Source organism: Oryzias latipes, chromosome 6 (assembly GCF_053564925.1).
Source record: "Oryzias latipes strain Hd-rR chromosome 6, Olatipes_Hd-rR_3.1".
Taxonomy (NCBI): domain Eukaryota; kingdom Metazoa; phylum Chordata; class Actinopteri; order Beloniformes; family Adrianichthyidae; genus Oryzias; species Oryzias latipes.
Window position 1 is genome coordinate 10934349 of NC_136242.1, and position 12908 is coordinate 10947256.

At 42.2% G+C, this 12908-nt stretch overlaps 1 protein-coding gene across 23 annotated transcripts in view; it reads right to left on the minus strand.

The window, feature by feature from the left end:
- LOC101159581 (unconventional myosin-IXAa) overlaps positions 1-12908 on the minus strand; it is a 135203-nt gene that overhangs the window by 103082 nt on the left and 19213 nt on the right. The gene's annotated exons all lie outside the window — the stretch shown is intronic.

Sequence of the window (12908 nt, forward strand, 5' to 3'; positions counted from 1 at the left end):
TTCAAAACAATGAGGAACAGTAGCAGCTTCATTCTGTTAAAAGCTACTGGCCAGAGCTTATCAGAGCCTGTAACCCTCTATTGGCGCACGCACGTGTGTGCGCTCGCGATAATCCGAGGCTGGTCGACGCGCGCCAAGATTAACAGCTGCCACCTTCCACACAAAGGCAGCTGTAATGAAAGCACAATGGTATAATTCACCCTCTACCCTGTTGATCGTGGACACAGCACTTCATTCTCACAGTGTCTTTTCACCATCCCACACATGCAAACACACTCTATCCTGACTGACTGAACAACCCCAAATGTAACAATCCAAACAACGGTTGTGCGTTCTAGAGATTATGGGAGACATGACATTTCAACGCTACATTGTTTTGAAGCTACGTTTAACCATTAACCCCCAGAACTTTAGCTTCAGTGTTGACGTAAATCTTCAACAATTAATGCAATTAATTGTTAGATTCTGAAGCAGAGAAAAGCAGCTTTGTACGGATAAGCTAACACAATCAACGTAAATCAGCAGATTCCGTCAGAGAAACGCAGCCATTACACAACACTTTGTGTTAACACAGTACTAACGTAAAGTGTTGTAAAATGCTGTAAAGTCAATTTGCTTTTCTTCCCATTGGAATCAGTTTATTCACATTGATGCGTAAACGATCAAAGATTTACAGCATGTCAAAGAGCACGCGTTATTTAAGTGTCGTCAGCAACATCTCCAGTGTTCAAAGGTTAATTCACATATGGCAGAACTTTATCTTTTTTTGGTCTGTATGAGCCTTGTTTGCATCATGGTGACTTAATGACAAAAAAAAAAATCAAAGCAGTCCAAGTAATGCATCACTTTAATTGGAAAGAACTTCTATGTGGCAGAAACGTCCCAGCGTTCACTGCCTTTACGAGGCTAGCATGTAGGTCTACTTTAACACACAAACAGGAAATGAAGGGAAAAAGAAGAAAGATGAGCGGGTCAGTCCCCCTCTCCGGGCTTCACAATGAGCCTTCTCTTACTGCACTCTCAACAGAGGAACCGGTTATTAAAATAACCGCACATTTTTTGCAACAAGCACCAAATTTGGCATATGTAGGATCCTGTCTTTAAAAAATATAATGCATTGTTTGCCAGAGACAATCCAAGTTTCGAAATATATAGGTATTACTATTTATACCTTATTTTTTGGCACTAAATGGTGCACTGGAGTATAAGACGTACCATCAATGAAGGGTATATTTTCAAACGTATCTTATATATAAGACGCACCAAACTATAAGGCGCATTAAGTGAGACAAAAGAGTCAGGTACAAGTCTGTCAGTCAGCCAGACTTTATGCATTCACAGTAATTCTGGAAGTTGTTTACAATGTGTTAGCCACATTAGCATAAGGATAATATAACTCCCAACTTTGTGTGGGATGGGTTGCCTGTCCATAAAAAAGGTTAGCAACTTTACAATAACAAAAAAGTCCTGTTTGCAACATTCATTCATTCATTTTCTTCTGTTTTGTCCCTTACGGGGTCACGGGGCTGCTGGAGCCTATCCCTGCCACTTACGGGCAAAGACAGGGGAGACCCTGGACAGGTCACCAGACTGTTGCATGGCCACAATCACACACCCATTCATTCTCACACTCACACCTAGGGACAATTTAGAGTAACCAATTAACCTATGAAGCATGTTTTTGGATGGTGGGAGGAAGCCGGAGACCCCAGAGAGAACCCACACATGCACGGGGAGATCATGCAAACTCCACACAGAACGGTTCCCCATTGATGGTCTGTTTTAGGCCCCCCAACCAGGACTAGAACCAGGGGCCTTCTTGCTGTGAGGCAAGAGCGCTAACCACTGCGCCACCGTGCAGCCTCTGTTTGCAACATGTAAATAAATGAATAAATAAATAAACTCCCAACCTTGTTTCACATTATTGCATTCACAATAAAACCCAACCTGGTTTCCAATGTTACTACACTAACTCCCGATCTCGTAAGTAATACTTAACTCAAACACAAACAATGAAGGATGCTGGTCAAACAGCTTCATTAGTCTGACAGACAACAGAAAATAAAGTCAAATAAAACAAAAGGTTACTGGCAGAGTTTCCATTTTAGAATAGGAAAAAACATTAAAAACTGGAAACGTTTCATCTTCTTCCTCATTCTCCAACAGAACTAAAACCGCATTTACATTACAGCTTCCTCCAAAGGTCTGATACGTTTTCAAAAAGATTTTTTTGTGTGTTAACCACTGTTAGTCATTTTACACCAAAGCCCTGACGTTCTCAGGGAAAATCACCTGATAGAATATTTTCAAATAGAACAACACTTTGTGGAGGGATAAACACAGAGTGTCTGTAAAATAAAAAGCGTAAAAAAGTACCACAAATGATGCAATGTTTTCTCCGGTTTGGTGACGGCTCCTGTGTTTACACAAAAGCATTTCATCCCCTTGGATTAACTGACATATTTTATCATCACATTTATGCCTTTATAGGCGTCCTACATACACTTGCGCATCAGGGTGTGCAGGCGATGCGCGGTCAGTGAAGAGCCAGTACTCCCACCTACTGTAGAGTACGACCTTAGGCCACCGTAGGACAGCATCATCCATACGTCATGTAACTTATATTATCCTTACAAATACTTCACGATACACTTACCACAACCACGGCAATTGCAAATTCCAAATTCCTGTCTACAATTCCTGTCCCCCCGGACAGGCCAAAAACTTCCAGCAGCCATACGGGTGTGAAATGATCAATACAGACACGAAAAGAAATGGACAGACATCTTATAAATGTCTACCAGCAGATTCTTGCTGTTCCCATAAATGTAATAAAAATTGTGAAGCAGCTTAAACAGCTAATGAGTGATGAGCAGAATCATTAAGGTCAGTACAGGCTACTTTATAAAACAGCACTTTGTTGTATTTGCGGCCCTAAAAAACTTTTAAAAAAAGGTTCTGGACTTTTAGACACGTTGAGAGAGGTTTCTAGAAGGTACAGTCAGATCCTAATACTCAAAGGTGGTTTCTAATGGATGGTGAGCAGATGTACAACATCAAACCTACTTTTTGGAGACATTTTCTTCAACGTCAAATGCTGGAATGTTTTCTTAGGCAAAACCTAAACCCAGTTATTCCAAATTCTCTTGATAATAAGAGCTTTGATGTGGTGTTTGTAGCGGCTACATGATGAAAGTCATATCTAAAAGAGAGTGGAGGAAAACAGAAGGCATGAGATCTGTGTAGATGGAGAGAAGAAGCAAAGGAAGAGAAAAGATCGTTGCAGCTCATTTTGACAGTCAAATTTTAGCTTCAACAGAGCGTCAAGATAAGGCACTGAGCTGATGTGGCACTGCAATAGTTGTCGTAACCCTTGTGCTATCTTAGATGACCCCACCCTTACATTGACGTGTTCTCCCTACCATGACAAAGGTGGAAAGATTTCATGTAATCCATGGACACCAGTGAGGTTCACAAATCATTGAAGAAAAAAGGTTCAGAGCACTGTCTAGTGGGTCTAGATGACCCAACTCCCAATGTTAAAGTGCCTAGGATAGCACCAGGGATAAGTACAGAGGGACAGAAGGAGCAGGACGGCCAGACAGAGTCAGAGTCACAGTCATGAATAACAGCTCAGGTGCAGCAAACAAATGCAGATAAACGGCTTCTTTCAAGCTAATAGTAACACTTTAATCAACCAGGGAAAAGATAAAGAGTTTCACATGTTAATTCAAAAAAGAAATGTAAGCAACAATTGCAGAGTTCAGAAGTCTTTAAAAACTATAGTCTTGTGTCTACAATAACAGATTTTTTTATAGTGTGATCTGCCAATTCATCCGTTTGTCGATTCTGATTATCTTTAAGAAATGTAATTGCTAAAGAGTTATGCAGTGTACGTATCAATGACTGGAACTGTGACATCACCCATAGAAAATGGCTCACCTCCAGCTCCAACCAAATGAAGTCAATTCATTTTTCATTTTCACTTCACTATGGACGCCATCATGTTGGAGCCACACATCAGTAAGCAGTGATTGGTCAGAAAAGTTTCAAATACTTGTGGTGGGGGTCAGCAGGGACCATGTCCTTTTGTTGAAGCATCTGATTGGTCCATTTATAACTTGAATAACTTGCACTACAGAAAAAAATATCATGACAAAAAATAGGATCTGCAAGAAAGATTTAAAAAAAAAATAAAAGGTAGTTCTGCAAGAATAGTTATTTGGACAAATATAATTTTCCAAGTGGAATGGAGAAATAATTTAAGAAAAAACAATTCTAAACTACAAAAAAAGTTTTTCTACCAATTTTTTAAATTTTGGTTTCTTAACCCATAAGATGGATTTCTGGGTTGTCTGAGCCTGGAGGTAAAGAAGACTGACTGCATCTTTAATGTGTCTTGCAGTTTCCTTAAGTGATATCAGCAAATGGAATGTACCATTGTCATGCGTGTGCTAAGTGCATCGTGTAGTATTTGTAAGGATGATGTAAGCTAAATGCACCTGGGCACTGCTGTTGTATGGTGCCCTTATGCTACACTCTAGTCCAGGGGTGGGCAAACTTTGGACTCGTGGGCCACAGAGGGTTGTAAAATTTGACAGAAGGGCTGGACCATGTGTGCAGTGTTTTGGTAGTCCACCTAATCAGAGAATAAAATAACATGCAATCTGGATGAAAACATGCTTCAACTGATTAAAAATGGATGTATATATTTTAAAACTGAACATTTTGGATTTTGTTCTCATTTTAGAGCCAATTGGATTGATGTCCCTCTGGGAAAACTCAAAATGAGAGAAATGCTGCATTCACACGCGGTTGGAATAATCAGAAACATCAGAAAAACAACAAATCTTCTGACACCACATGAATGCTGAATAACTTTCTACATCCGAGGCACAAAGGTCACTTGCAGAGCAGTGGACTCCAGCATTATAGGGAAAATAAAACCTTTATAAGGATTATCAATATAATTTTCCAGTTTGGCCGGTCAGATTAAATCATTTTACGGGCCGCACATGACCCCCCCGGGCCGTACTTTGCCCACCCCTGCTCTCGTCAGTAGTAAGGTGCGTGTACTGGGTCCTTACTGACTGCATGCAAATGCTGCACGCATGGGGGTGAGTCCCCATCGGACGTCTGTGGGATGTCCACACAAACTACAATCTGATTTTCTCATTTTCTTCAATTGTAACAGTCAGGCTGCACGCAAGGGTCCTTTCAGCAAAAATCGGCTCCTTGCACATTGCGCAGGGCTTAGAGGGTTGAAAAGAGGAAAAGTCCTTAGAACGCGCTTGCGTCTCACCTACTTCACCTTTATATGTTGTTTAAGTGTTCGCTACCACCTGTCGCCTGCAGCATGTCCGTAGAAAAAGATGTACATTTTTGCTCTACGGGCTAACCAAGCGGACTTGATATTACAAGCAGGACACTTGCCTGCCCCGGATAGGTTTGCCCATTTTTCCACCTGTATGTGGGATCAGCCACCAGTGAGACCACAACTCCCACCAGTTTCCGTGTCGACCAAAGACCAGCAGTCAATCTGAACCCTCCAGATGAAAAAGAAATCAGCAGATTTGTTAATACGTCTTTAAAAAATATCCAAGAGTCGACCAAAATGTCAAATTCAAATCCTCTAGAATAATCCATTTCTCATAGGGAGCTCCAAGCCCTTCTTTCTGATGCTAATCAATTTTTTATGAGCAGAAAGAGTGACACACAACCTCCACTCGGGTTTAAAGATCTTCAAGATAACATTCCGAGGAAGAGCACATTTTCCATGGGAAAACCCAGCCTGAGGTTATTTGGCATCCAAGCTGCTCCACCGATTCAAGCAGACTATTTAACATGTTGAATTAAGCAGAACTCAGAAACAGAAGCACCTTTCTAAAAGTATGTAAGACTCAAACTCTGTTGCAGCAATGTTCCAAATACTGAGGGGGAAAAAAACACAATTGTAGCTTGTTAGTTCCTGGAAATCTGCAGTTGGGAAACAAAACAAAAAAACAAAGAAAAAGACTTTGGGACTCGTTTGCTGTTCAAATATTCACCAGCAGTTTCCAATTAGGCTTTCTGCTTTAACAATTGAAGCCCAGACCAATTTTTGGCAACACAAGATAATAAAACAGAAATGTTGGTGCCACAGCAGACTGAGGAAACAAACGGCTCCTCATGCAGGTCCGTTTCCCTCCTCTCTGCCGCCGGTTCTCACCGATTCACCAAAGCTCAGCATTCCTCAGCTCACACACACAGTTTGACCAGAGGAGGCTGGCCTTCATCATCATCATCCTCAAACCCACACACAAACTGAAGGTTTAACCACTTACTAACATTTCTGATACCCTCACACTCATTACAGCAGATTATTCAGGGATTACAGCGGAAACTTGACATGCTGGCGGTCCCACACAGCCGGCATTAGTATCACAAGCCACACCCTACAATCCCTTTTAACGCTGGGATTTACTGTTTACTTTTTTTTTTTAACTACATTTCACAAACGTTGAATTTTTTTTAAATAAAAATGTACAAAAAAAGGCCAGATTTTCAGGTTCCCAGAAATTTCTCAGACTAGGAAAAAAACTTTCAGGAAGAGTTCATTCTAGTTGCAATACAAACGACTCTTCTTCTCGGCTCCAGATATACTGACCTTTGAAGGCCGGGAATTCGAATCCGTCACCACGGAGTTGCCATTTCTGATTCCCACACAGTTTGAGGGAATCGTGGGCAGAGATGTTAAAAAAAACAAAAAAAAAAACAGCTGACCTCAAAAACTGCTCTGGGGAAAAAAAAAATCTGGAAAAAACACCCAGGTTTTATAAGTAGTGTAGTGTCTAAGCTGCATGACAGCATCAGTTGTAGCATGTTTTCCTCAGGCCATCTTACATCATCCACAACACCTCCATGACCTTCACACAAACTGCTGACATGACAGTCCTCTGCTGGAAAGAAGAACTTTGCAGCCATTTCTTCAGATCACATCTCTGTCTCAAAGACCCACTCAGATGAAAATGATGTTTGTGCATTAATTACTCAAACAAAAATGGGCAGGTGCATAAATTTGGGCACCCCAACAGAAACATGCCATCAATATTTAGTAGATCCTCCTTTTGCAGAAATGACAGCCTCCAATCACTTCCAATAAGGGTCTGGATTCTGGTTGAAGGTATTTTGGACCATTCCTCTTTGCAAATCATCTCCAGTTCAGTCAGATTTGATAGATTCCGAGCATAGACAGCCCGCTTTAAATCCCACCACAGATTTTCAATAATATTCAGGTCTGACTGAGATGGCCGTTCCAGAACATTTTACTTGTTCCTCTGCATGAATGGCTTTGTAGAATTAGAGCAGTGTTTAGGGTCATTGCCTTGTTGAAGTATCCAGCCCCGGCGCAACATCAACTTTGTCACTGATTCTTGAACATTGTTTGTAAGAATCTGCTGATACTGACTGGAATCCATGCGACCTTCAACTATGACATGATTTCCAGTACCTGCATCGGCCACACAGCCCCAAAGCATGATGGCAGTGTTTGTCTTGGAATGCTGTGTTCTTTGTTCCCCAAGCATACGGCCCCTTATGTCCAAGTAACTCCATTTTAGTTCCATCAGTCCACAGCACCTTATTCCAAAATGAAACTGGCTTATCCAAATGTGCTTTAGCAAACCTCAAGCCACTCTGTTTGTGGCATGTGTGCAGGAAAGGCTTCTTCCACATTACTCTTCCATACAGCATCTCCTTGAGCAAAGTGCGCTGAATGGTTGAACGATGCACAGAGGCACCATCTGCAGTCAGATCACGTTGTAGGTCTTTGGAGCTGGTCTGTGGGTTGAGTTTGATCGTTCTCTCCATCCTTCGCCTCTGCCTATCTGAGATTTTTCTGGGCCGGCCATGCCGGGCCTTTGCCTTGGACTGTGCCTGTGAGCTTCCATTTTCTCACCATATTCCTCACAGTGGAAATTGACAGCTTTTTGAATCCTTCACCTAAACTATGATGTTGAATAATCTTTGTTTTCAGGTCATCTGACAGCCATTTTGAGGTTCCCATGTTGACATTCTTCAGAGAAGATGCAAAGAGGAGAAAAACTTGCTCTTGGCCACCTTAAATACATCTCATGATTGGCTTCACATGTGTATGTAGGTCAAGGATCAATGAGCTTATAATACAAATTTTGTGTTCCAATAATTATTGTTAAAGGTAGTCAAATCAATAAAACAACAGGGGAGCCCAAATTTATGCACCTGCCTATTTTTGTTTAAGTAATTATTGCACAGTTTCTTTAAATCTAATAAACTTCATTTCACTTCTAAAATATCACTGTGTTCATTTGCTATGTGATATATTTAACTGAAATTAATGATCCAAACAACCAATAATTTATGAAGAAAAATCCTATCTTATTATCAGGGGTGCCCAAACTTTCTAATACCACTGTAGAGAAAACTAAGCTCAAAATTGCATTTCTGAAAACTTCTTTATTCATATCGTACTGAATCAAGAGCAGACAAAGCATTTTCATCCACTTGCAGACAGATAGATCCATGAACGTCTTTGTTTTCCTCGTCTGAGCTGGAATCTGGATCAAAGCTGTACGGCTGGATAGCTCAGATATTGATCACCATTTTTGTTGTCCCGCTATAGTCAGGTTGAGGGTGTGAGGGGCTATAAGCTAGCAGGGGAGTGTGTAAACAGAGAGTTCTCAGTTATAGGTGATGGGAAGAGGGGGTGAGGTTGCTCCGTGCCACCGTACCACCGGCAATTTAGAGGTGAATTTCTGATAAAATCCTGCCATTCTGCATAAGCTATAAACTAGAAAAAGGACTGTTTCTCTCATTTTGGCAAAAAAAAAACCCCAGCATACTCATAATTAAAGGACCACTGGGAACACTTGATCAAAAATGATGGGAGTGGGACTTTAATGGAAGAGATCCAGCAGGTAAAAAAAGCATCTCCTCTTCTGACATGTCTGCATACGGAAGAATGATCTGGAGATGAGAACTTCACCGTTTCACATCCCTGCAAAACATTCTCTGTAAACCAAACTAAAGGTTTACATCAAGTAGCTCAATTGTAGCGAATGGATGTGAAGCTGTGTGAGTGTTTCTAAATTCCAGCAGCACAGCTCAGCTCACAGGAACCGGGCCCACACAGGGGCACACATCTGCCAAACCCCCCCACAGACGCACACAGAGAGTGCCGAGTCATGGACTGCTGCATTCTGGGCCGCGTGTGTTTCGTGAAGACAAACTGTGTGAGCGAGATGCAAGGAAGCTGAAGGATTTCTTCATAATAAACTCCCTTGTTCTGAAATCTGAATGCATTTTATGGGGGGGAAATAGCAAAGAAACATTTCCAAAATACGGAGATGAAGAAGAAACAAAGTGCAGAAACAACCAAAGAGAAGGAGTTGAACTTTCTAGAAATGCAGTGTTTGCTATATTTAATCCTTTGTTTTCCTGTTTAAAGTCCCACTCCAATCAACTTTTGATCTTTTTTTTTTGTAAAATGTGCATCCATGTTGCTTTACAAGCATTACAAGGACAAAACGCAGGCACACATGGCTGGCATGTTACTGCATGTTGCAGCCGTGCTGCTGGCTTCAGTCAATGATGCATTAAAGGTTGTAGGCAGAAATATTCCTCTGGAAAAAAATAAATGTCCCTGCATGGAGTGTGCATGGTTAATTGGAGGCTTATTTTAGGATAAACATACCAAATTAGGGCATATACGTCAATTTTCCAGCACCTAGATAGAATTTTTCGATTGAAATGCACTGCATGCTGGTTCTGGTTCCCTGCTCCAACGAGGAGTGATGGATCACCACCCATGATGAGCACTACCTTCTGGGAACACTGGATTATTACTGTGATGGGAACACAGGAGTCAGTCCTGCACTGAGCGGCTGAGGAAACCCATCTGTCACTTGTCTGGTTTTGAGTCTCACATGTTCACGTGCTGTGAAACTCATCACTATAACTGCCAGAGCACGCTCAGCAGAAATGTGGGTTTATAGCATTTGCATCATTTCCGCTTTAAGCTTTAAGCTCCTGTGGCTCTGCTGCAAACATTTGACCTCTTTATTTTCATCTACCTTTAATTTATTTATTGAATGAAATTTGTGTCCCAGACTTTTATGTCAGGTCCACACACAGCACTTCACGACTGTGGTTTCTGCTAAAGGTGGGACGGATGGTCAGGGCGTTCACGGATGTTAAGGCACTTCTGCTTTCCTGAAGCTGAAACTGGGTTTAAATCAAATTTTTGGATCCATTAGGAAACAAAATACAGTGCAGAGCATCCTCAGCACTGACCTCATCCAGCTTCCCCACTGAGGTGACGTCAAGCTGACCCTCCTCTAACACACACACACATTACTGGAGCATCAAAACCACTACAGGTATTGATTTAAGACCCACTCACCACAATTACAAATGAACTGAGCATTTCTGTTGCCATGGTTACAGCAAAAATCCATTAGTACCAAGTGAGTCTTACCATTTCCTAAAAAGAAAAAGAAAAAAAAGAAAGAAAAAAAGAGGTTTGTGTGTCTAAAGCAGTTTCCAACAGCCATTTCTCTCTTAAATATTTTATCAGAGCACACAAAAAGAAACATTCTTCCTCTTTGGCTCAGAGCGCGTCCCCTCAGGATGCAGCTAAGCAAACCCCAGGAGAAGCCAGTCACCATAAGTGATCAGCAGCCAGCTCCTATTGATCGCCGCTGAGCTCAGAGGGGAGAAAACGTTAACCTCTCTGTGGGTGGAAATGTTGAGGCGTGGCCTGCTGCTCCACATTTCAACTGAAACTGGAAAACAAAGATCTGAAGGGTACCAAGAAAAAAACAAAGCAAAGACAAAAAAAAAAAAAAAAAACGGGCAAAGCCCCACTAAACTATAAAGAATGTTCCAAGAATGTATTCCAAGATTTATTCCAAATATGTGTCATAACTCCTATGTTTGTTTTAAACCTAACACTTCAAAGCTACTAACTTTTTTTTAAACCTTCTCGTTCCACTTTAAAATGAAAACTATACCAGTGGGGGGGTTCCAATCCTACATGACTGTAGACAGCTGGTGCTTTCAGGGGCTAGTAGAGGTTAATAGAAACAGCGATTTCTTCATTTTGGAATAAATGCATCTTGGATTTTATGTCGTCCAAACATCTGCAATAAATAAACCAGAACAACAGAAAACTTGCTGGAGAATCACCAAAATTCGTTTAGGCTGAACTGAAGTGACGGATTGATAAACGGTGCCGCCTCACAAACACCATCATTTGTGGCATCTCTCTTTGAGCGAGTCCAACAGAAATACCCCCCCCCCCCCCCCCCCCCCCAGTGTGTTTGTATTAAAGCAGCTTTGCCCGACTCGCGCAACAGAACAAGAAGTGATCTGTCCGCGGCATTGGCTCTTAAGGCGCGGTCAGCTGAACGCTCTCCAGAGAACCTATCACACAGCAACTACTGGACACCGCAAAGCTGTGGAAAATTACCAAGGAGAACTCCAAAAGACCAGCAGGAGCCAGAGGCATGCTTAAAGATGCTCGGGCTGACTTCAGCACCACTGAGCGTGCCTGACATGCCAACAGACCGACCCTGGACACCATCAGCTGAGCCTGAATCAACAGTCCCGCTTTTCCAAGAGAGCTGCATTGAAACCCACTTTGAGACCCACCGCCAAGAAAATTGTTTCTGGGGGTTTTAAACATGTTCTTGAGCCTTTTTTCTGATGACTTCTATAAAGAAAATTGTGAGCGTTTCCTTATTCAAACCGTTGCAAATCGGGAGCAGACTAAAAAAAAGGATGTTTGACTGTAAAACTGATGTAGAAAATGCGTTTAGGGCTCAGTAACAGGGAGGGGAAAGGGGGGCGGGGTTACTCCACACCAACGTTCCTGCACACATCTTAGAGGTGACTTTTTAATAAACTCCTGCCACTCTGCAGAAGCTAGGTCTTGAAAACGTTAAAAAAAAAAATCTAAATTTAACCAACAACGGCATAACGATAATTAAAAGACCACTGGGGGCGCTTTTACAAAGATAGGATTGGGGTGGGTTTTTAACCTTGCGGCAGTGGCACTAAAACGGCTCCATCGTCCCACATTGATCGTCAGCTTGTGTCTCCATTTCCTGGTTGTCCCCGCAGTGGTGCAGGTCTGATGGTTGACGATCAATACAGTCTATTCTGTGAATAACTCAAAGCTCAGAATGTCAGACGTCAGAAAGGTTGTAGCTCTTCCTTTCTTCTCACGTGTCCTGATATGACAGACCATAAAAGGCGGCAGATGTCAAACGTCAGCCAACCCTTTCTCCAGCCTCCTTTCAGATCTTTTTAATCAAACTAAAATGACCTCAGGCTGGGAAATTCTTGTGGACTGACAGCTCCTAGTGCATAATTTGGGCTCTTTAGAGGTGGGGCTGGGGTGTTTTGTGAAAGATCAAAGCTGAGGCCGTCTGGCCCCAATAATGGCTCTTTCAGCTTTGGACGGAGAAGAACCAAACATGTCCCAACCAGCGCGCTGCAGGCGTTTGTTTGGACGGAGAACGTCTCTAAAGAGCTGACACGAAACATCCCACGATTCAGACTTTTGTGACATCTGTTAAGGAGATGGAGGGAAATCAGAGCCAGTCAGGTTCAAGTGCTGACAGCGCAGCAGGACGGGCTAAAGCTCGCCGGCTTCTCCTCTGAAGGCCTGTCACTTTGGCGTTGGGTCAACGGCTCACCGCGCCTCACATGCAAACAGACAAAAACAGGTCAGCGGCCTAATGCGTGTCCGTTTTGCAGCGACGGCACGCGTGTGTGTGTGTAAAAGACAGCCACGCGGAACGCTAGGTGGGAGTTGAAAACAGCTTTGAGATAAAGAGGTCTGAGATAAAAGGTCTGCCTAAATGCAACATACAAACGAAACAAAGAAA